General features: G+C 37.8%; 1 protein-coding gene and 1 pseudogene across 1 annotated transcript in view; one reads left to right on the forward strand and one right to left on the reverse strand.

Annotated features, from left to right (window-relative positions):
- The window catches only part of LOC137049410 (zinc finger protein 585A-like), a 42,290-nt pseudogene extending 28,422 nt beyond the window's left edge, over positions 1-13,868 (forward strand).
- The window catches only part of LOC137049305 (gastrula zinc finger protein XlCGF57.1-like), a 250,594-nt gene that overhangs the window by 212,087 nt on the left and 15,811 nt on the right, over positions 1-22,696 (reverse strand). The gene's annotated exons all lie outside the window — the stretch shown is intronic.

Genomic DNA, 22,696 nt, shown 5'->3' on the forward strand with positions numbered 1-22,696 from the left:
TGCTGAGTAAAATGACAGTGCATAGAAATGTATGTTGAAAAAATAATTGAAATACGTTTAACACAATGGTAAGTTACATTTCTGTAAAGTTACAAGGAGATATGGTAATGTGATGAAACATTATAGATATGTATCTACAATGTTGTAAAAAAACAACAACAACAACAACAAAAAAACATTTATAACGTGAAAAAAAAAGATGGGAAGATGAAAATGTTATCACTACATTTTCACAGCATGAAAAAAAAACACGAAATGTTTTTACAATGAAGTTATTTTTGCTGGATGTGCTTCTAGAGTCATAGTGTTTCCGATAAACTGATTATTGTATTGTGTATATTAAACTAAACACTATAAAAAGAGTCATGAAAGTAAACAATAATAGTGAATAATAAACCATGAACACATTTACTTACAGCAGATGATCCCTGTCAAAATGAACTCGAACACTATTTCACAATCATTTTTCTTATGTTTGCCACTTTATAAATTAATCTTAAATACTTTCAGGAAAAAACATTAATACAATACAAAGAGATATTTATTTATGTATAAGTTATAAACAAGATATTTATTGAACTGTCTGATTTTTATAAGAATTGAAATTATAATATTATGGAATAATATAGATTATGGAGCAAGTGTAAATTGAGTATGTGTTCACTCATTAGTGAGCGATTTGAATCACAACATAGGCAGCAACTCACACAAATGACCCTTGACATTAAAGACTGACTTTTGATTTCATTAAAATTCTTTGAAGTATTACATTTTGTATTTCGACTGAACCTTTTAGCAATAACAGTTGGTATTTAATAAATTATATATGAATATTTGAAAATTAATATTGGTTATTTTATTTACACTGATTCTTGAAATATAATTATAATGTTTTTATTTATCATTTTACACTTTTTTAAGACTCAAATTAACTTCATGTGTCCACATTTTTAATGATGGCAAAACACACTGACTGCATGTGTTTCAATTCGAACATTATGAACTTTACTTTAAACTCAAACAGTCTTTAACATGTTTGTTTTTATCACATTTGCCATGGCTTTAATTTAAATATAGGACTTATGTGGTTAAAAGGGGGAAAAAAAGAATAGTATACATACCGTACATTTCTTTGCAGTTTAGTGATTATAGACAGCAGAGAGTGCGCGGGACTTTTATTTTGGTGTGGTTATGTGACGTCATAAGCACTAGTGCATATTGCGAGTCAGCTGAAGAAAGGATTGTTTTAAGAATTTAAGTTGTTTAAATTATTACAAATCGTCCAATGTTTCAGAGTGTTTACAATCAACGTGAGTAAATTTATTTACTGTTGAATATAACATTGTAATGCTTTATCGAACTTTAATTAAGGAAATTGTGTGTGAGTAAATCGCATCCACACCAGTAACAGAAAAGCTGCGTCTCATTTCTCTGTCTCTCTATCGTGAATCAGTTCACCATAAACACAAGTAAAGTCTCTGGCGAGTAAGGAGAGTCAGAGTCAATTTAATCAAATATTTTGCGCAATGATTCGGTGATTCGAATCACGACTTCTGCTGCTGAAACAATGCAAATTAATAGAACAACAAACACATGTGTCATGACAGCTTTAAAGGTGCCTTAGAATGAAACATTAAATTAACCTTGCCATAGTTAAATTACAAGATTTCCATACATGGAAATCACATACAGTGAGTCTCAAACACCATTGCCTCCTCCTTCATATGTAAACCTTGGTGTGTGAAAAACACCACGGAAAAACAGTATTTTCTACATAACACCAACTGTGTAGCAATCGCTGAGATCCTTAAAGGGGTACTTCCCCAGTTAACAATTGTAGGTTATAAGAATGTTTCCCTAACGTTCCCATTAAGTTCTAAAAACGTTTTTGAACGTTCTCATTAGGTTCATTAGGTTCTAGGAACGTTAAATAACGTTCTTAAAGGGTGTGGAGTATGATCAAATAAAATATTCCTGTTTTCTCCTTTAATGTACTTGCTTTTGTTTATTGACATCTTATTCTTTCTTTAAAAAAAAGCTAAAACCACTTTTATAATTGACTTTTATATTTATATTACATTTATATTTAGTACATAATTAGTTTACTAGATTTTTCTTCTGATTGTAAATATATATATATATATATATATATATATATATATATATATATATATATATATACACGAAAATAGAATTTAAGTGTCATTAAGTTGTCTCTAAATTATGTATCTGAAGTTTGAGAAAAAAGCTGTATGACTAATTTGTAATGACTAATACTTTTTTTTAATGCAGTAACGTTTTTAAAACGTTCCACTAACAATGTAAGAATAACGTTTTATAGCTAACGTTTTTAGAATGTTTCTCAATAGCAAATAACGTTGGCACAACGTTCTAATAACGTTACTGCGAGAATGTTTTTTGATAACGTTTAGAGAACTTTCAGAGAACGTTAGCCAACGTTCTGAGAATGTTCCCTGTTAGTTGGGTCAGCGCTGGAAAGATGAATCTGTATTTAAACTGGGTCATTAATGTAGTAGAAATTTGAAATAATTTTTTTAATTTGGTGCTTTCTAGACTGAGAAAAGACAGAAAATCTAATTTTGTCTCATGGGGATGAAATATGACAATTCCCAGAATGCTTCGCTGCTCTACGAGGACACTCCCAAAGCCATCGCTACTAGATTACTGGATCACTTTCACTTCACCACAGCAACTGCATTCATTTTCATAAAATCAGTTCAGTTAGAGAACAGACACTACAATTAAAAAACTGAACGTGTCTGTTCAATATGTAATTAGCTGCTGAGGGAGTGTCAGCACAAACGCTGCAGGAGTCAAATTACAAACATTCGTGATGAGAGCTGAGGTAAACGCGGCGGCAGTAGTTCAGCGCGTGTTCAGTCTGGTGCATTTTCAGTTCATGCCTTTGGAAGCTTAACTTTCATAGGAATTAATTTGAGAAGTTAAAACACTTTGCTCAGCCAGCCGCCGTTTACATAAATGCCTGAGGCTGCAGCTGCGAGCTGAGCTATGAGTGAGATCCCACCAACCATGCTCGAGTTGAAAGCATGCAGAAATGGCTCCCTCTGTTGGCTGTAATCTTTAGCCTCTGGCCAAAAATTCATCCGATGACGCAAATTAACGATATTTGCGTCATCGAAGGAATTTTTCCAGAAATAAAATGCATAAATCTCTTGTCTCAGCGGGATATGAGGAGGGGGAGCACAATAATTTGAATACACTCTTGGCTTTCTACTGATACAAAGCCATATGCTAGGAGCAATAGCAATATAGGAGCAATAGCAATATAGCAGGATTCGCTCAGCGTCTGATACTGAAGAAAGGGCCGAATTAACCGTATTCCTGCAAGCAGTAAGTACTGATTTTATCCAGTTATTGACTATGGAACCCATTTCGGATTAAATTGAAAGTTTCTTAGTAAGAGAACATTACGATAATATCCCCTGTTTGTCTTGTGCTGCGTTCCAGTTTGTTTTTATTATGTCCTTCACCTGCGAACTTCCCTCCGTCTCGTTCAATCAGAAGTGCATCATTGCTTACATTGCATGAGTGGATCTACTGGCGGAACATTTGCAATGGACTGAACTGGAACTCCCTAAGCCCTTGATCACTTGGAATCCATTATGGAGTTGATTTATTATGTTTTTTTTCCTTTACGAAATTGTTTAATGCAACATTATATATAGGTGTATTCAGGTTGTTTTTTTAATGCTTCACGAAGTGGAACGCAGTTCAAAATGGTGGTGCGGATTCCCCGAGGGGAAGTGCTTAGGGAAGTTTTCAAGTGCGTGTCTTAAAGTGGAGTGGAACGCAGCACAAATCTAACGCAAGATGTTAAAGTAACAATGGGAAATGCCAAGTAGCTCACATAACAATTTGTCAAATGGCAATGGTTAATATTATAAATTCCTGCCAGTCTTGTCATAAAATACAACATGTATGTCAGTCCCTTTTAATGGATTGAAATCTAAATGAGCCAATATTTCATCATTAACTCATAACTCAGAAACTAACTACGTTTACTGTTTAGTTGCTTACAGATCGCTCATTTGATCCTTGTAGCTAACGTCACTTTCTTCACCATCTAAGTTGAAACGATAGTCATTAAAGCTTCTAGTCAATTTGTTAAATAAATATATATTTTTGAGAACTGAAGTATGATTATTTTGCAGTGGATGAGTAGTAAACATGACACTGACTATTTTGAGTGGCTTCTACATTACTTTGTTTGGCTAAATAAATCAACTTTTAAATCACTACTCTACTGTCAAACTGTAACGTTACTGTAAACAACATATTTATGCGCTACCTAGTTCAGTTCGTGATTCAAAGTTGAGAAGCTATCGTTGTAAAATCATTCCCATGATGGTTGCTATAACGTAGTGTTAGCGGTCATTGAGCAGCAGGTGAGTGAAACAGCCAATCAGAGCAGAACTCTGCATTAATATTTATGACCCTTCCAAATGGACCTGTAAAACTGTATCTGGACAATTTTTCACCTTAAATAAACCACATACCCTCTATTTAGATATTAGAGAACAATTTAACATATTGTTTCAACTCATTCTAGGGCACCTTTAACAAAACAACAGCTAATGTTTACATGGCAGTGTAATTATTTAAAATAATATTAAATTAATTAAATGTAGATCATAAATGCCTAAATATGAAGAGTCTGTATAGTTGCGTTCTTTTATTAATTTGTAGTGCTTGTTTTAAATGTTTTTAGTCTGATCAGATGATTTAGGTCCATTAATTCTCTCTGACTCTCTTACTCGTGACTGAATTAGAGCTGATAAAGACACTCATAGATTTAGTTAAGTGTTTTTAGTCTAATCAGCTGATTTAAGTCCATTAACTCTCTCTAACTCTCTTACCAGTGACTGAACTCAAGCTGATTGAGACACTTAAAGATTTAGTTTTGATGCTTTTTATTTCTTCCCTTTTATTATTTTAATCTTAAACAGGACAAACACAGACAAATTCCCGGAGAAGTGACTGAGATCCACGAGACACACTATTATAAAGATGGAGTTCATTAAAGAGGAGACTGAAGACGTGAAGATAGAGTTTATTAAAGAGGAGAGCGAAGACATGAAGATTGAGGAAACATTTAAGGTGAAAGATGGCAAATCTGAGGAACAAACAGGTTGGTTTCATTCTCAAAGCTGAACTCACTTAGCCTGACGTGGTCATACTCAATTCTAGTCAGAATATGAGTCTGAAACTGCTCCATTGGGCTGTGATTATGAGGCGTGTTTTAACCGAACCAGGAAAGACATCAATTGGATAGCTACAACCAGGGCTCTCAAGTTTTGAACTGAGTTCAGAGTGAGATTTCGGCCGTGGATTTGGCTGGGTACGGCGGTCTGATATGAAAAATGACAAATTCGTACAAATAAAATAAATATGTATTTAATTAGTGTGAGAGAGAGAGAGAGAGAGAGAGAGAGAGAGAGAGAGAGAGAGAGAGAGAGAGAATGGTTAGTGTTGTTTATTGGTGTTGGTAGCAGGTTTTTGAGGCCTTCAGCCCAGGGGTTGGTGGCACCTTAACATGAGCACGGTCGTGCTGAAGTGAGCTGTGGTTTACAACAGAGATTATTTTACTCTCAAATAATCTTAGACAAGCTGCCTATGATTATTGTTTGCTATATCAGTATGGTTGTATTTTTTCCTCTCTTTATGACAGCGGAAACAACTCCCACACCAATACACCATCATTTTTTAGCCATACAGATAGGCTAAGTACAAGACATAATTATAAACTGTCTACTTTTATTTGTGTACACTCAAAATAACAACAAAGGCTGTAGATTCAGGGAACGGAGCACCCAACTCCAAACAGTCTTTATTTCAAATATGTATTTTGTTTATTAAAAGCAAAGTTTTTCATTTCAAAAGCATTTCTGAATTCAGTTAAAATAACAAAATGTAAAAAAAAATTTTTTGCCACCATGCACAATTTAATTAATGCTTGAATAACACCTATGTCTCCTTTCCATTAAAAATAATGGCTAGTGCAGTGATGTGGCATAATTTTTGGAATTGCTTGAACATGTTAAACACATCTAATTATTTCTGTAATACATTTTAATTTTGCAACTTATATAAAGTATTAGCCTACAATATACAATTTATGTTTAAATTTTATGTTAAAACTAGTGTAGGAAATAGCAAATGTAAATTATATTATTCAATTTGAATTATTATTTTGCTCCAAATGTTGCACACATGGTATGGAAAATGTAAATGTAAATTTTGAAATGCATTGCCATTTTACATATTGCATTGCAAATTTTATATCGCTACACTTCAGCTTCCATAAATAGGGGTGAGCACGAATATATTTGATATGTAATTATTGTTCGAAAAATAAAAATAATATTGAAATTTTACTATATTGCTTCGCTGGCCTAAATGCAGTAAATCCATTATACACCCCTTTAAATCTCGCAGTTTTAACTAAATCCACTGGGTGGTGCTGTGGAGCCGGTTAATAACTCGACTGTATTTGATCACTAATGTCGTCTGCCTCGTGATGTTTGGAATTACTAGATGAAAATGATCTTACAAAATGGAGTTACTTTTAATAAATTAATTAATGAAAGTGAGTTTTAAAAAAAATCACATCCAGACACCAGTCGAATGTGGACAGCTGTCTATCACTGCATTCACGAGTGCAGAAGAGCACAGATGTTCACTGAGTGAGAGCGCAATAACGTAGGATAGCAAAATGCATTTCATGCAAATCATGATTGAGACAAGGCTTCCTTTAAGTTTTGTTGAGGGATTAAGAACAGAAAATAAAGTGCTGTCAGAAACTTATCTTGACACCGTTATCTTTGTGTCTCTGCATCTGTCATCGGGGTTTGTAGTTGCTCATTTGATTCAATGAGCGAGGCCGTGCGTGTGGGTGGAGGGAATATCTATATCTTACCCAGATACAGCAAATCTATTTTATGATTGGCTGTTCGGTCTCTATTTTTATTAGATTAACTGGTGCGTGGCAGGGCCGTCAGAACTCTATGGGGAACTCGCTTGTTTGATTCCTCTAATAGCGCGCGTGTTACCCTGGCGATTTCTCTGCGTGAGAAATACAAGGTGTGGCGTGTGAGCGTGTGAACGGGTTGAAATGCGTGTGTCTCACGCCCAATGCGTGAGACTTGAGAGCCCTGGCTACAACCAATCAGAGCAACGAAGCGACGCATTGTCAAATGTCAACATGTCAACTTGGACTGTGTTGCCAAGTCCGCGTTTTTTCCCTGCGGGTTGTTTTCTATGTCCGCGGGTTGAAGCGACTACTATGTGATATATAGACCCATAAGTGCGAATTTTAGCAGGCAACCTTGCCAAAATAACACACATTTTACCCCCCAAACGCCATTTTTCCCCCAGAGAACCCCCCCGGAGAAGCTAATGTTTAGGGTTAGGAGTTGGCGGGTTTTGTTGTAAAAACTTGGCAACCCTGTCTGCACGTGCGCTGAAATCAGGCTAGAATAAACGATCTTTGCCGCTGTTGTAAAAAAAATGAATAATTTAATTATACACAGAGTACTTACCCAACATGATCATCATTTCTGAGAGAAATTGTGAAGGTGAATGCATATACAAACAAGCTCTCCGTTTAGGATTCGAAAAAATATAATCCAAGCCCCTTTGATGACGTGCATGACTACGTTACTGTTGATCATCTGTCCATCATCGTCTAAAGCCCGCCCTGATGATTTCATTGGTCCGAACAGTTTCTGTTTGGGGATGATTACTCCTCTATGGAGCAATGCCAGACCGAACTGCACGACCTAAAAAATTTGTGGGCAGGGCTAAGTTCGGCTGGCATCCAGGCTAGAACTCAGTCAATTGATTCTTATTAAAATCCTTAGCTCTACATAAATAGAGAATATACAGAAGTATAATCAAACAGCGATTTAAACCTGAAGTACGCTAAACAAAACAATTATTTTGTGTAACATTAAACCCAATATCTACTTGGTCTAAACATTTTCAGTAGATTTTATAAACAATGGCCCTATTTTGATGATATTAATTTCCCAAGGGGCGTTAGAGAAATTAGTACATTGGGATTTGAATCCTGTCTTAATCCCTTATGGGGGTAATATTGTTGCATTATTCCAAACAAATATATTGTTATCCACAAATAAATGTAAAGTGATTCACAAAAAATAAATAATTTCACAAATCAATAGAATGAGATCCACAAATATATGCAGGAGTTTCACAATAGTAAATTAGATTCACAAATAAATACAATGATATTTGTGAGTAACAAAAAAATGCACACATGTCAAAAACACACAACTCTGCCTTGCATAAGCTGCATTCATTTGTGAATCGCTTCCTGTGCATTTGTTGATGGCTTCCTCTGCATTTGTAGATCTCGTCTTGCGCATTTGTGGATCGCAGCACAGCACGTGGATTTTGAAACATTTCTAGCGTCTAGACTCAAGATAATCCACAAATACGTAGACTCCACCCACCGTCTACTTAAGCCAATCAGATCACGGCCACATCGTGCTGACCAATCGTAGCACGTTTTCACTCCATCCAATCACGTTTTGGCCAGTGCCGCTGAAAAACAGAGTTACGACCACTGATCTATATAAATCTATAACTCTCTCTATATATCCAACTCTATATATCTATATAACTCATATAGATCAGTGATTAGGACACTTCCATAGGAACTGAGGAATGCACAGCGCGTTTCACGGAGCGACCAATAATTCCAACAATAAACACTATTCATTTCAGTGTAGGCTATCTCAAGTGCACTCGCTGGAAAATTGATTAAATAAAAATTAACGCATATTTTGAGATTTTATGGCATTATTGGCCTCTCAGGAATATTGACAGAAGATGTTTTTTATGAAGCATGTTGATGTATTGTTATATAATAGATCGTCAGACTCTAACTGCAGTTTCTAAAGTGAGATCACTGCTAAAGCTATTATATCCAGATGCTATCTGTCATTTCAACAGTTTTTAGATTTTCTGAGATCTTTCTGTCAAATGCGTTTATATTTATTCAAGGAATAACGTCTCTAGCGCCTGAATGTAAAGAGTTGAATAAATTGGTTGCCCGGTTTTTTTAACCACCATTTAAAACTCCTTTCTTGGCTAAATTATATAAATGTCTGTGAGAAAGAGAAGAGTAAAGTAGGGAGAATATCAGATGTGTATCAGTGTATTGGATCCGTGCATTCGGCTTTAAAGTGACAGCAGCTTTTTTAAAGAGCTTTGTAACTTATATACAAGTATTTAAATTAGTTTTTAGTTAGTCGTATGGTAGTATGTCAGATGGATCATCACTGACTGGCTTAAACCATGATGACAGTGTGCATTTATACAATAATAATAAAATAATGCATTGGCATAAAAAAGGAAATTTACTTTTATACTTAAGTACTTTTTAAAACAAATACTTACTTAAATACAAATATTTACTTTTACTTTAGTAAAAATCTGTTTTTACAACTTTCACTTGTAACAGAGTAATATTTGACCAGTAGTACTTTTACTTTTAGTTAAGTAATAAAGTTGTGTACTTTGTCCACCTCTGAAGACGCATCAGCTTTCAGCAGTGACCCGCGGCGGGGTTTTTTTAAAGTTAGAGACAATAGAGACAAAATTCCTCATCCTTTGGCGGTAATTGTTTATTATATACAAATTATAATTACTTTTAATTTTACGTTGATTTTTTTAAAATGATAATTTAATATATTCATATAATTATTATATGAATTGACAAGTAGACAAATATTAATATAAATATAAAACATGCATTCATAATTCTTTTAAACAACGTGTATTCATTTGAGCTCTTAGTGAACCTATAATTAGGCATATTTCTTTGATTCACATCATGCATTGATATAGTCAGATATTCTTTAAGCTGCTTTTTCAAACAGTCGCTGCAGCAGCAGGGTTTATTCCTGCCTTGTAAACGCATTTAATTTCATGATCATTTTAAAAACGATCTCTTAATCTCAGAAGAGAAGTGAATTGCGCCCTCTCTCTTGCATGAAGTGAATCACACAGGCAATGCGATTGGCTGTTTGCCGCACGTGTCACTCTTTCAGGTGCACGCGCTTCAGAGTTAATCGCTAACTCTGGATTAAACCCGAGTTCACAGAGAAGGTTTATACCAAGCTTGAGAAACAGTCAAACAATTTTTAACAAATCAAGTTAAACTTGATCTAAACCACGTTGGATTTATCTGGATTTGTCAACTCTAAACCTACTCTGAAACTCAAAAGTTAGTTCAGCTAGCTTCATGCAACAGGCCTCCGTTCTCTATTAACTGCATGTTTTCTTACACTAACGGTAATAAATTGAACACTTCAATAGATAACTAACTCTCTTTAATACTCCAACTATCACTTACAGCCATATGATTTTCGCGATGCGGAAAACATGAATGATAACATGGAATCTTACCCTATACCCTTGTATTGATGCTTTAAATGTCTAAATTATTTTGTGTGCTTTTGCCCTAGATCTCATGGTATTGAAAGAGGCAAGTCATGAACTTAATGAAAGGGAAGAAGAGAAAGACCATTATGATAAACATCATGATTTCATGACTGGAGAAAGATCGACACAGGCTAAACAGAGTTCCTCACAAAAAAGAGCTCAAAAGACAGGAACTAAAAGTTATTTCACCTGCCAACAGTGTGGAAAGAGTTTCAGACATAAAGGGCACCTTGGAGGCCACATGAGAGTTCACACTAGAGAGAAGCCGTTCACCTGCCTACATTGTGGAAAGAGTTTCACTGATAAAGGAAGCCTTAACAGGCACATGCGAGTTCACAATGGAGAGAAACCTTACACCTGCCAACAGTGTGGAAAGAGATTTAACCGAAAAGCAAACCTTAAAGTCCACATAAAAATTCACACTGGAGATAGGCCTTACACCTGCCAACAGTGTGGAAGGAGTTTTCATGAAAAAGGAAACCTTATAATCCACATGAGAATTCACACTGGAGAGAAGCCTTTCAGCTGCCAACAATGTGGAAAGAGTTTCATTGATAAAGGAAGCTTTAACAGGCACATGCGAGTTCACAATGGAGAGAAGCCTTACACCTGCCAACAGTGTGGAAAGAGTTTTAGCAGAAAAGCAAACCTTAAAGTTCACATAAAAATTCACACTGGAGAGAAGCCTTACACCTGTCAACAGTGTGGAAAGAGTGTCACCGAAAAAGGACACCTTATAATCCACATGAGAATTCACACTGGAGAGAAGCCTTATTCCTGCCAACAATGTGGAAAGTGTTTCACTGAAAAAGGAAGCCTTAATAGACATATGCGAGTTCACACTGGAGAGAAACCTTACACCTGCCAACAGTGTGGAAAGACTTTCAACCGAAAAGCAAACCTTAAAACCCACATAAGGATACACACTGGAGATAAGCCATTCACCTGCCAACAATGTGGAAAGAGTTTCACTGATAAAGGAAGCTTTAACAGGCATATGCGAGTTCACAATGGAGAGAAGCCTTACACCTGCCAACAGTGTGGAAAGAGTTTTAGCCGAAAAGCAAACCTTAAAGTTCACATAAAAATTCACACTGGAGAGAAGCCTTACACCTGCTAACAGTGTGGAAAATGTTTCACTGAAAAAGGATGCCTTAACAGACATATGCAAGTTCACACTGGAGAGAAACCTTACACCTGCCAACAGTGTGGAAAGACTTTCAACCGAAAAGCAAACCTTAAAACCCACATAAGGATTCACACTGGAGAGAAGCCTTTTCCCCTGCAAATAGTGTGGAAAGAGTTTCAGACATCAAGTTAGCCATATAGTAGGGAGGTTAAGTGACTTTTGACTTCGTCATGATGCAAAGGTCCCCTTTTCTATGGAAGTACCTTAGGGCCATACAAATTAATTTATCCTAAGACACAATTGAGATCACACTTTGTATCAGAAATAAACTGTTTTTTTTTTTTTTTTAAATGGCCGCTAATGCGTCGGAAATACTCTAGAGCCCATATCTTTGCTACTGTTATCGCTATAATGACAAATTTCGTGTCAAAGTGTACATTTTTGGGGTTTAGGGAATCCAATAAAATTGGTTTCAAGATGGAAAAAAAAAACAAAAAATTCCCCCGTAACATGACAATTGGTAGTAAATATGCACACTTCACATAAAATTGTTTCATCAGAGTGACATTACTTATATTTTCCTTCAAAAACTTTAATTTTGTATTTAAGCAGTACAGCTACTTCAACTATCTAAAGTTTTACGGTCCCACACCTTGCTAATGCGCCAAATGGTTTAGTCCATCTGCACACATTTGGTTTATGCTAGTTAGTCAAGCATCTGGTGGAGCCCAAACTTCTGCTATAGAAAAGTCTTTCTCAAAGAAAGCCAAAAGAGACCAGGAAAGACAGGAGAGGAAAAGAAAACAAAATGACAGGGAAACAAGTGGTAACTGACTTCTTTTTAAAGAAAGGTTATCACAAACTAGAATATAAAATCTATAGTGCTAAACTCCTTGAATATCTCTGCCATCGTTAGTGCTAAAAATAAAAAGACAACCCACTGAAAGAGCAGAACATGCACTTTCTGATTATAATTTGGTTATACATGCAATCTGAGGCAGGGCAATAACCACCATAAATTCCAAATTCTAAAAAAAAAAATAGAAACAAAAAAAAACTGAAATAACGACTTATATAGTGATGGCCTATTTCAAAACAACACTTCCTGAAGCCTCGAATCACATGACTTTGGCGATCCGAACCGCAGATTCGATAAACTGATTTATAACAGTTTGAAGCTTTGTTTTCAAATCCGCCATCACTACACACGTTGTTATTTAGCTTTTTTTTTTGGCGCACAAAAACTATTCTTTGTTTACTATTCTCATTGCTTCATAAAATGATTGTAGAGCCACCGTAGTGAGATGGACTTTGTAATGACATATTTAGTGCCTTTTATGGGTCTTGAGAGAGGAAATGTTATTGGTGTCAATGAAGCCCTGTCTGAGCCATCGGATTTCAACCAAAATATTATAATTTGTGTTCCAAAGATGAACGAAAGTCTCACGGGTGTCAAACGACATGAGGCTAGCCTACCTGCTGCAAAATTACACCATTTTTGTACAAGTAGAGCTATTTTATCCAGTGGAATTTATCACTTCACCACTATCTTTTTTTTCCTCCTCTTCCTTTTTTTCTTTTTCTTTTCTGGCTTCCTAAAGCATAATTCCGCTTCATGAGTGGCGTAAAGTTTTGGTATATTGCCGGTGTCATGACAAAACCTGTCCGGGTGTGAAATCGTGTCTGCTTATAGGACCCAATTTGGTAGCTGTTTCAAATGCCTGGTCAAAAGCTGTTATACATGGTTCTGGAAAAGCAATTGTTTAATAAACTATTGTCATGTTATATGAATCACATCTCACCTTTTTTTGTGTGTGTAGTTTTGTTAGAGGCGTGGTTTCTGATTGCTGTTCACTCTGATCACAGACACCTGCTGCACTCATCACCGGGGCTATTTATATGAGGTTCTCACCCAGATTATTGCAGTTCGTCTGGGTTCCTGTCCATGTGTGTCCTGGCTTTTCTGCTTGTTGTTTCGGAGTCCCATCGATTTGGATAGCCCATTGCATGCCTACATCACAGCCCGACGAGGTTTCCGATCTGAAATGTTAATTCTCAATCGCAGCCCGTACTGGATCAAGGGATCAAGCCCGACAGTACAGAGGGGGCTACTGTCAGGTGGAGCAGCATTGGGGAAATCCTCATCCACGACTCTCCTTCTGGGTAGATTTTAATGGGATACCGGATCCCACGACTGCCAGTCCCTCGTGGATTCTGAAGCGGAGGGTAATTACAGTCTTGTTCAAAATAATAGCAGTACAATGTGACTAACCAGAATAATCAAGGTTTTTAGTATATTTTTTATTGCTACGTGGCAAACAAGTTACCAGTAGGTTCAGTAGATTCTCAGAAAACAAATGAGACCCAGCATTCATGATATGCACGCTCTTAAGGCTGTGCAATTGGGCAATTAGTTGAATTAGTTGAAAGGGGTGTGTTCAAAAAAATAGCAGTGTGGCATTCAATCACTGAGGTCATCAATTTTGTGAAGAAACAGGTGTGAATCAGGTGGTCCCTATTTAAGGATGAAGCCAACACTTGTTGAACATGCATTTGAAAGCTGAGGAAAATGGGTCGTTCAAGACATTGTTCAGAAGAACAGCGTACTTTGATTAAAAAGTTGATTCGAGAGGGGAAAACCTATAAAGAGGTGCAAAAAATGATAGGCTGTTCAGCTAAAATGATCTCCAATGCCTTAAAATGGAGAGCAAAACCAGAGAGACGTGGAAGAAAACGGAAGACAACCATCAAAATGGATAGAAGAATAACCAGAATGGCAAAGGCTCAGCCAATGATCACCTCCAGGATGATCAAAGACAGTCTGGAGTTACCTGTAAGTACTGTGACAGTTAGAAGACGTCTGTGTGAAGCTAATCTATTTTCAAGAATCCCCCGCAAAGTCCCTCTGTTAAAAAAAAGGCATGTGCAGAAGAGGTTACAATTTGCCAAAGAACACATCAACTGGCCTAAAGAGAAATGGAGGGAAATTTTGTGGACTGATGAGAGTAAAATTGTTCTTTTTGGGTCCAAGGGCCACAGGCAGTTTGTGAGACTACCCCCAAACTCTGAATTCAAGGCACAGTACACAGTGAAGACAGTGAAGCATGGAGGTGCAAGCATCATGATATGGGCATGTTTCTCCTACTATGGTGTTGGGCCAATTTATCGCATACCAGGGATCATGGATCAGTTTGCATATGTTAAAATACTTGAAGAGGTCATGTTGCCCTATGCTGAAGAGGACATGCCCTTGAAACGGTTGTTTCAACAAGACAATGACCCAAAACATAGTAGTAAACGGGCAAAGTCTTGGTTCCAAACAAACAAAATTAATGTTATGGAGTGGCCAGCCCAATCTCCAGACCTTAATCCAATTGAGAACTTGTGGGGTGATATCAAAAATGCTGTTTCTGAAGCAAAACCAAGAAATGTGAATGAATTGTGGAATGTTGTTAAAGAATCATGGAGTGGAATAACAGCTGAGAGGTGCCACAAGTTGGTTGACTCCATGCCACACAGATGTCAAGCAGTTTTAAAAAACTGTGGTCATACAACTAAATATTAGTTTAGTGATTCACAGGATTGCTAAATCCCAGGAAAAAAAAATGTTTGTACAAAATAGTTTTGAGTTTGTACAGTCAAAGGTAGACACTGCTATTTTTTTTGAACACACCCCTTTCAACTAATTGCCCAATTGCACAGCCTTAAGAGCGTGCATATCATGAATGCTGGGTCTCATTTGTTTTCTGAGAATCTACTGAACCTACTGGTAACTTGTTTGCCACGTAGCAATAAAAAATATACTAAAAACCTTGATTATTCTGGTTAGTCACATTGTACTGCTATTATTTTGAACAAGACTGTATATGGTTTTTGCGTTTGCCCGTCACCTCCACATTCCCATCACTCCTCTTCACAAACCCTTTGCAGTTCACGCACTGAATGGTCAGACACTTCCTACCATCACACACACTACGGACACAATCACCTTGACTGTTGCGGGGAACCACACTGAGACACTAGAATTTTTTTATCACGGACACCCCCCTCACCCCCATCGTCCTTGGGCACCCCTTGCTTATGAAGCACAACCCCAGGGTAGATTGGGGTCAAGGCTCCATTTCAACATGGAGTACTCAGTGCTATGCCTCTTGTCTTGTGTCTGCTCGTTCGTTAGTGTCTAGTTCTGTGTTTCAAGAGGAGGCGGTGGGTTTATCTAACGCGTCGACGGAGTACCTCGACCTGAAGGAAGTGTTCAGTTAGTCCCGGGCTGCTTCTCTTCCTCCTCATTGTCCCTATGACTGCAATAGATCTTAAAAGTACTTAAAGAAATGAATAAAAAACAAATCACAAACGAGAGTGACTCAATTATTTCATAAATGACAAAGAAGTCTTTATTAGAAATCCAAAGGTCATAAATTAATTTAATGAGTATCTTGTTAATGTTGGTTCCAATCTGGCAAAAGGCATTATTGATTCAAAAAGCAAAAATATGAAGTGTTGTGACTATATTAGTAGGAACTCTTCCTCCATGTATGTGTCTGACATTACCAAAAATGTAATACTGGAGATTGTGAATGGTTTTAAAAGTAAAAGGTCACCCGATTAGACAGATATTGATATGAAATTAGTTCAAAATATATTTAATTTAATATTAGAACCCCTGGCTTATATTTTCAATATGTTATTTAAATCGGGCGTCTTCCCAGATCAGATGAAAATTACTAAAATTATTACAATTTATAAGAGTGGTGATAGACATTTATACTCAAATTATAGACCAATTTCATTATTATCCCAATTTTGGGATAATAATGAAGGGTGAATGAAAACAAATTTCTTGGAATAATATTAGACCATAAATTATCCTGGAAGCCGCACATTGCTTATGTTCAATCAAAACTGTCTAAAACAATAGCTATATTACATAAAACCAAGTATTTTCTAAACAATTGTATGTTTTGTATTGTTCTCTTATTGTTCCTTATTTCTTTTACTGTGTTGAAATATGGGGGCATGCTTACATCACAAACACAAAACCTATTTTTACATTAAAAAAAAAAAAAGCCATAAGGATAGTCAATTATTCACCGTATAATGAACCGACAAACTCAATATTCGGCAAATTTTAAAGCAATAAAATTTCCTGATCTAGTCAGTCTGAATACTCTTGTCTTCATGTAGTCAAAAGTAAAATATTGCCTGAAAACATACTGTGCTTGTTTGAAAACAGGGAACAGAGGAGATAGTATGTTTTTTTTTATTTTTTTAAAAGATCAGAACAAACTTTAAAATGAACACCATTTCAGTAAAAGGGGTCGTGGAATGGTATTACAGATGATCTCATGGCCACGCCATTTTTTTTTTTAAACAGTTAAAATATATGACAAATATATGAATGCTAAAAAAAAGATAAGTTTATGTATAATTGTTGAGCATTAACTGAAACAACACAAGCAACACACAAACATTTATAATTGTTTATGTATGTATATGAGTATATCTTCAGCACGTGTATATGAATATGTTTGTATGTATGCACATGTCTATACACATGTATATTGTTTATGTTTAAAGTTTGATGGGTAGATGTTGTTTTGTGAATAGGGTAGGCGTAATAAGCCATGGCTTCAGCCTACACCTTTTCGGTTATTCTCCTTGTTTGTAATGAATTTGCTGTACATTTTGTTTGATGTTTAGTAACCCAAAAACCAAATAAACTTTCATTACTTTTTTATTACTTATACCAGGTACGTTTCCGCCTAAGGGGAAGTTATATTCTCTATCTAATCCCGAGAGGGAGGCCATGGAGAAATATATTTCTGATTTGTTGGCTTCCGGACTCATCCGTCATTCCTCTTCTCCAGCGGGTGAGGGGTTCTTTGTTGTGGGTAAGAAAGACGGATCTCTGTGACCTTGCATTGATTGCCGAGGGCTGAACAACCTCACGGTGAAGAATACCTATCCTTTATCGTTGATGTCTTCATCCATCGAGAGGTTGCAGGGAGAGTCCATATTCACAAAATTGGATTTAAGTAATGCTTATCATTTGATCCGCACAAGGGAGGGGGATGAGTGGAAAATTACATTTAATACTCCCAGGGGCCATTTTGAATATTTAGTCATGCCTTTCGGGCTTTCTAACTCTCCCGCCATTTTCCAAGCAATTGTTAATGACGTGCTGAGAGACATGGTAGATCAGTTCATTTATGTCTACCTGGATGACATATTGATATTTTCCTCTTCTCTCCAGGACCATGTTCAGCATGTCAGACTAGTGCTCCAGAGGTTGCTAGTGAATGGGCTTTTTGTCAAGGTGGAAAAATGCATGTTTCATGCACAGTCAGTCCCCATTCTGGGTTACACTGTTTTGTCCGAGGGAGTGCTCATGAACCCCGACAAGATTAAGGCTGTGGTGGATTGGCCAACGCAGATTCCCTTAAGGCCCTGCAGAGGTTTCTGGGGTTCGCCAATTTTTACCAACATTTCATTTGTAATTACAGACAACTAGCCGCGCCTCTGACCACGTTGACCTCCTCCAAGACGATGATCAGGTGGTCTGCTGTAGCCGAAGCTATATTTTCCAAACTTAAGAGCCGGTTCATTTCAGCTCCCATTCTTGTTGCTCCTGATCCATCATGTCAGTTCGTGGTGGAGGTGGACGCGTTAGAGGTGGGGGTAGGGGCAGTTCTTTCCCATCTCTCTTCTTCGGACGACAAGATGCATCCGTGCACGTTTTGTTTCGCATCGCTTATTGCCAGCCGAACGTAATTACGACATTGGAAACAAGGAATTGTTGGCGATTAAGCTTGCATTGGAAAAATGGCTCCACTGGTTAGAAGGTTCGGGGTTCCTTTTATCGTATGGACTGGTCATAATAATCTGGAGTACATCAGATCTGCAAAAAGACTTAACTTTAGGCAGGCTTGGTGGGCTCTTTTTTTTGGATGTTTTGATTTTTCTCTGTCGTATTGTCCAGGTTCTAATAATATCAAACCCGATGATTTATCGCGTGGTTTTGACCATTCCGAGCACCAGTCTACTCCTGAGTGTATTTTTCCAGAGAAACTCATCATCTCTACACTCACATGGGAGATCGAGTCGAAGGTCAAGACAGCCTTAGAAGGGGTAATGCCGCTACCCGTCGGCCCACTGAGTCGTTTGTTTGTGTCTGAGGGGCTCCGGTCCGGCGTTATTTGGTGGGTTCATGGTTCCAATGTGGCTTGTCACCCAGGGGTTAATAGGACTACATTTTTAGTCAAGCAACGGTTCTGGTGGCGTGGGATGGCTCGCGACATCAGGGAATTTGTTTTGACGTGCTCGGTGCATGCCAGATTTTATTACCGCCCTCCCAGGGCAGGACGGTGGTTTTAACCATCGTGGACTGGTTTTTGAAACTGGTTAATTTCATCCCCTTGGCCAAATTACCTTCTGCCAAGGAGACAGCGGTGGCAGTTGTAGATCATGTCTTCCGATAGACGGGGTTTCCGACAGGGGGCCCCAATTTGTGTCCAAATTTTGGCAAGAACTTTGTAGATTACTGGGGGCTACTGTGAGTCTGTCTTCGGGTTTCCATCCCCAAAGCAATGGTCAGACCGTGACGTGCCAATGGTCAGATCGAACGTGCCAACTAGAATCTTGAGTGTTGTGATGTTTAGTCTCCAAGAACCTTTCCTCCTCGATTCAACAGATTTCTTGGGTTGAGTACGCAAATGACTTGTTACCAGTGTCGGCCACGGGCCTATCTCAGTTTAAGTGTAGTTTAGGGTACCAGCCACCTATTTTTCGCGGTCCCCTCCGCTTGCGCCTTCGTCCAGAGGTGTTGCCAGACCTGGAGTAGACTCTGTTCCGGGTGGGAGAGTGCACCAAGTCTCAAGCCGACTGCCACCGGTCTAAGCCTCCCGTCTAAGCCTCCCCTCCGAGTCAAAAATTGTGGCTTTCTACTAAGAACATTCCTTTGCCGTCCGTGAGTAATAAATTAGCCCCCAAATTTATTAGCCCGTTCATAGTCACTAAGATTATTAGTCCCGTGACTGTCCACCTTAAACTGCCTCCTACGTACAGGAGGATCCACCCCAAATTTCTCAGACACTGAGTTTGAAACACTTGTAGGGGAGGTAGAGACTCGGAAAACTGTGTTATTTGGTGGCTACAGCAGTGGGGTCACTAATAAAAAGAAGCAGTGTGAGTGGCAATTGCCACTCTATATATATAATAGCAGTATTGATTTTCAAAAAGTTTTATTTACATGTGCTTACAGTATGCAAAATATGTGAAACATAGATTCTCATTCATTCAAGGTGGAGGCAAAGAGACACCTTAACAAAATCACAGAATTAATTTGTGGGCGAAAATGTAAGAAATTTAAGTAGCACAAATTAAAAGGTTACAAAAATTCTGCTGCACTTAAGGTTCCTAAGAGCACAGTGGCCTCCTTAATCCTTAACTGGAGGACGTTTGAGACCGGGGAAAGTGAGCTGTTGGGGGAGAAGAGCCTTGGTGAGAGAGGTAAAGAAAAACCCAAAGATCATTGGCTGAGCTCCAGAGATGCAGTTGGGAGATGGGAGAAAGTTGTAGAAAGTCAACCATCACTGCAGCCCTCCACCAGTCGGGGCAGAGTGGCCCAATGTAAGCCTCTCCTCAGTGCAAGACATGAAAGTTTGTTTAAAAAACACCTGAAAGACTCCAAGAAGGTGAGAAATAAGATTCTCTGGTCTGATGAGACCAATATAGAACTTTTTGGCCTTAATTCTAAGAAGTATGTGTGAAGAACAATATCTCCTGTCCAATACAGTCCCAACTGTGAAGCATGTTGGTGACAGCATCATGCTGTGGGGGTGTTTTTCAGCTGCAGAAACAGGACGACTGGTTGCAATCAAGGTAAAGATCAGGCATGTGATTGGCTAAGGACAAAAAAGCAGGAAAATATACCATATTTTATAATATAGACCAACCCCACCCCCGCCGCGCCGCGCCGAACAAACTGGTGGCGGATCAATACGGACAGTAAAGCAGGACCCATAACAACTTATTTGAACAAAAAAATACATTTTATTGTAATAACTTTTTTGTACAGTATGAAAAATAACTAATTATTTGGTGGATGCATTTTTACCCAATTTTAATAGCTAAATGTGCATCATGCACATTTTCATGTCAAAAGAAGGCCTCAATTTTTCTATGACTCTTTAGCCTTTGTAGAAAGCTTTTTTAGAGCCTCTACACGTTTCTTTTGGAATTTGCGCCTGGCATGATAAATTAATCTATAATGACGAAATGGGGGTGCAATTCACATTTATTCCACAAGGTGGCGATGTCTGATACACAATGATGAAGTGACGTTTCACTCTGACAGAAAACGAAACAATAATAATTATAATCTGCAAAACTTGAAATGACTCAGTGATTTACTGCAGAGAGCAAGTACTAAACACAATCATATGTTAGTGTCACTGTCTCTTGATGATGGATGTGGTCAAGAAGCTGTCAGTGATCAAAATATTGATTTTGAAGACGTTGAAAATGAGTTGGAGAATATGCGTGAGATCGCGAATATGAGGCAGATGCTGACTGGTAAACCAGCTCTGACGAGGAAATATGATGATGGTATTAAACATCTGCTCAAACTGAACCCTTCCAAGCTCCAAAAGGTAACGAAATACGTTTTATTTTATTCTTCTGTAGCTGTTACTCTAACATCAGGAGTTTTATATATTATCGCGACAGGTAGAGGTCTAACGTTATCCATGTTAAATATAGAACCGGGTCCCCAATATGTAAGAATGTTTGGCGAAACAGTCATGCATTTAAGGGTTAAGCTATGGAATGGCTTCAGATGACTTTGTCACCCAAACTGACGTGAAAAAAGCGGGGGGCGCCGAAAAGCGCGCTGTTTGCATATATAGCTAGTGCTAGCAAATACAAGTAATGTTAGCTGTCAAGTTAATGTTAAATGCAGCTTAAACATCCTGCCATAGTGGAAAATCAATCAAAATCGATCATCTAATCAATCGACAACAAAGTCAAATTAGTAACTTATAGGTTATATATAGACACAAGCAATAGTATACCCAGATCATCCGATCCGGCGATGTTCTTGTCACGATACAGTCCTTGTTGCCCATCCCGCGATCGTGGTTTCGACCCGGGTTACCATGGTGACGGCTGTGAGATGACGGTCAACCCACCAATCCCCCCCCCCCCCGCCCCCGCCATTTTTTTTTTTCACAGATCTGCATGATTTACGTAGGTCACATTTTCAGGTCGGAAAATCCGGAATTCCGGATTAATCCGGAAAAATCACATCCCTGAAAGATGAATACGGCCAAGTACAGGAATATCCTGGACGGAAACCTTCATCAGAGCGCTCAAGACCTCAGACTGGGCCAAAGGTTCACCTTCCAACAAGACAATGACCCTAAGCACACAGCTAAAATAATGAAGGAATGGCTTCACAACAACTCTGTGACTGTTCTTGAGTGCCCCAGCCAAAGCCCTGACTTTTACTCAATTGAGTATCTCTGGGGAGACCTGTAAATGGCTGTCCACCAAAGTTTCCCATCCAACCTGACAGAACTGAAAGGGATCTGCAAGGAGGAATGGTAGAGGATCCCCTAAATCCAGGTGTCAAAACCTGAATGCATCTTTCCCAAAGAGACTCATGGCTGTATTAGATCAAAAGAGTGCTGACAACATATGAATGGGCTCTCTCCAATGTGAATTATCATGTGGTTATTAATTCTTTCACCGCCAGCGTTTTTTCTTTTAAGGTTGCTAGCCACTACCAGAGTTTTTGACCATTTTCACAAAAATTGAATAGCCCATAGAATATATTGTATTGTGAATATCTGAGCATGCACTATATCAAAATAATCTCTTGGTTTTATTTCTTTACAACACTGAACCACAATTTTCTTGAGAAAATATACATATAATTTTTAATTATCACCTTACATTTTTGGGGTGAAATTACAAGGCACATGATTCATTTTTTGCAGTGTGGTCACTCCTCAACCCTGCATACATTTTGTTCTAAAATATAGATAATGGTCAACT

This window comes from Pseudorasbora parva, chromosome 20, assembly GCF_024679245.1.
Source record: "Pseudorasbora parva isolate DD20220531a chromosome 20, ASM2467924v1, whole genome shotgun sequence".
NCBI lineage: Eukaryota > Metazoa > Chordata > Actinopteri > Cypriniformes > Gobionidae > Pseudorasbora > Pseudorasbora parva.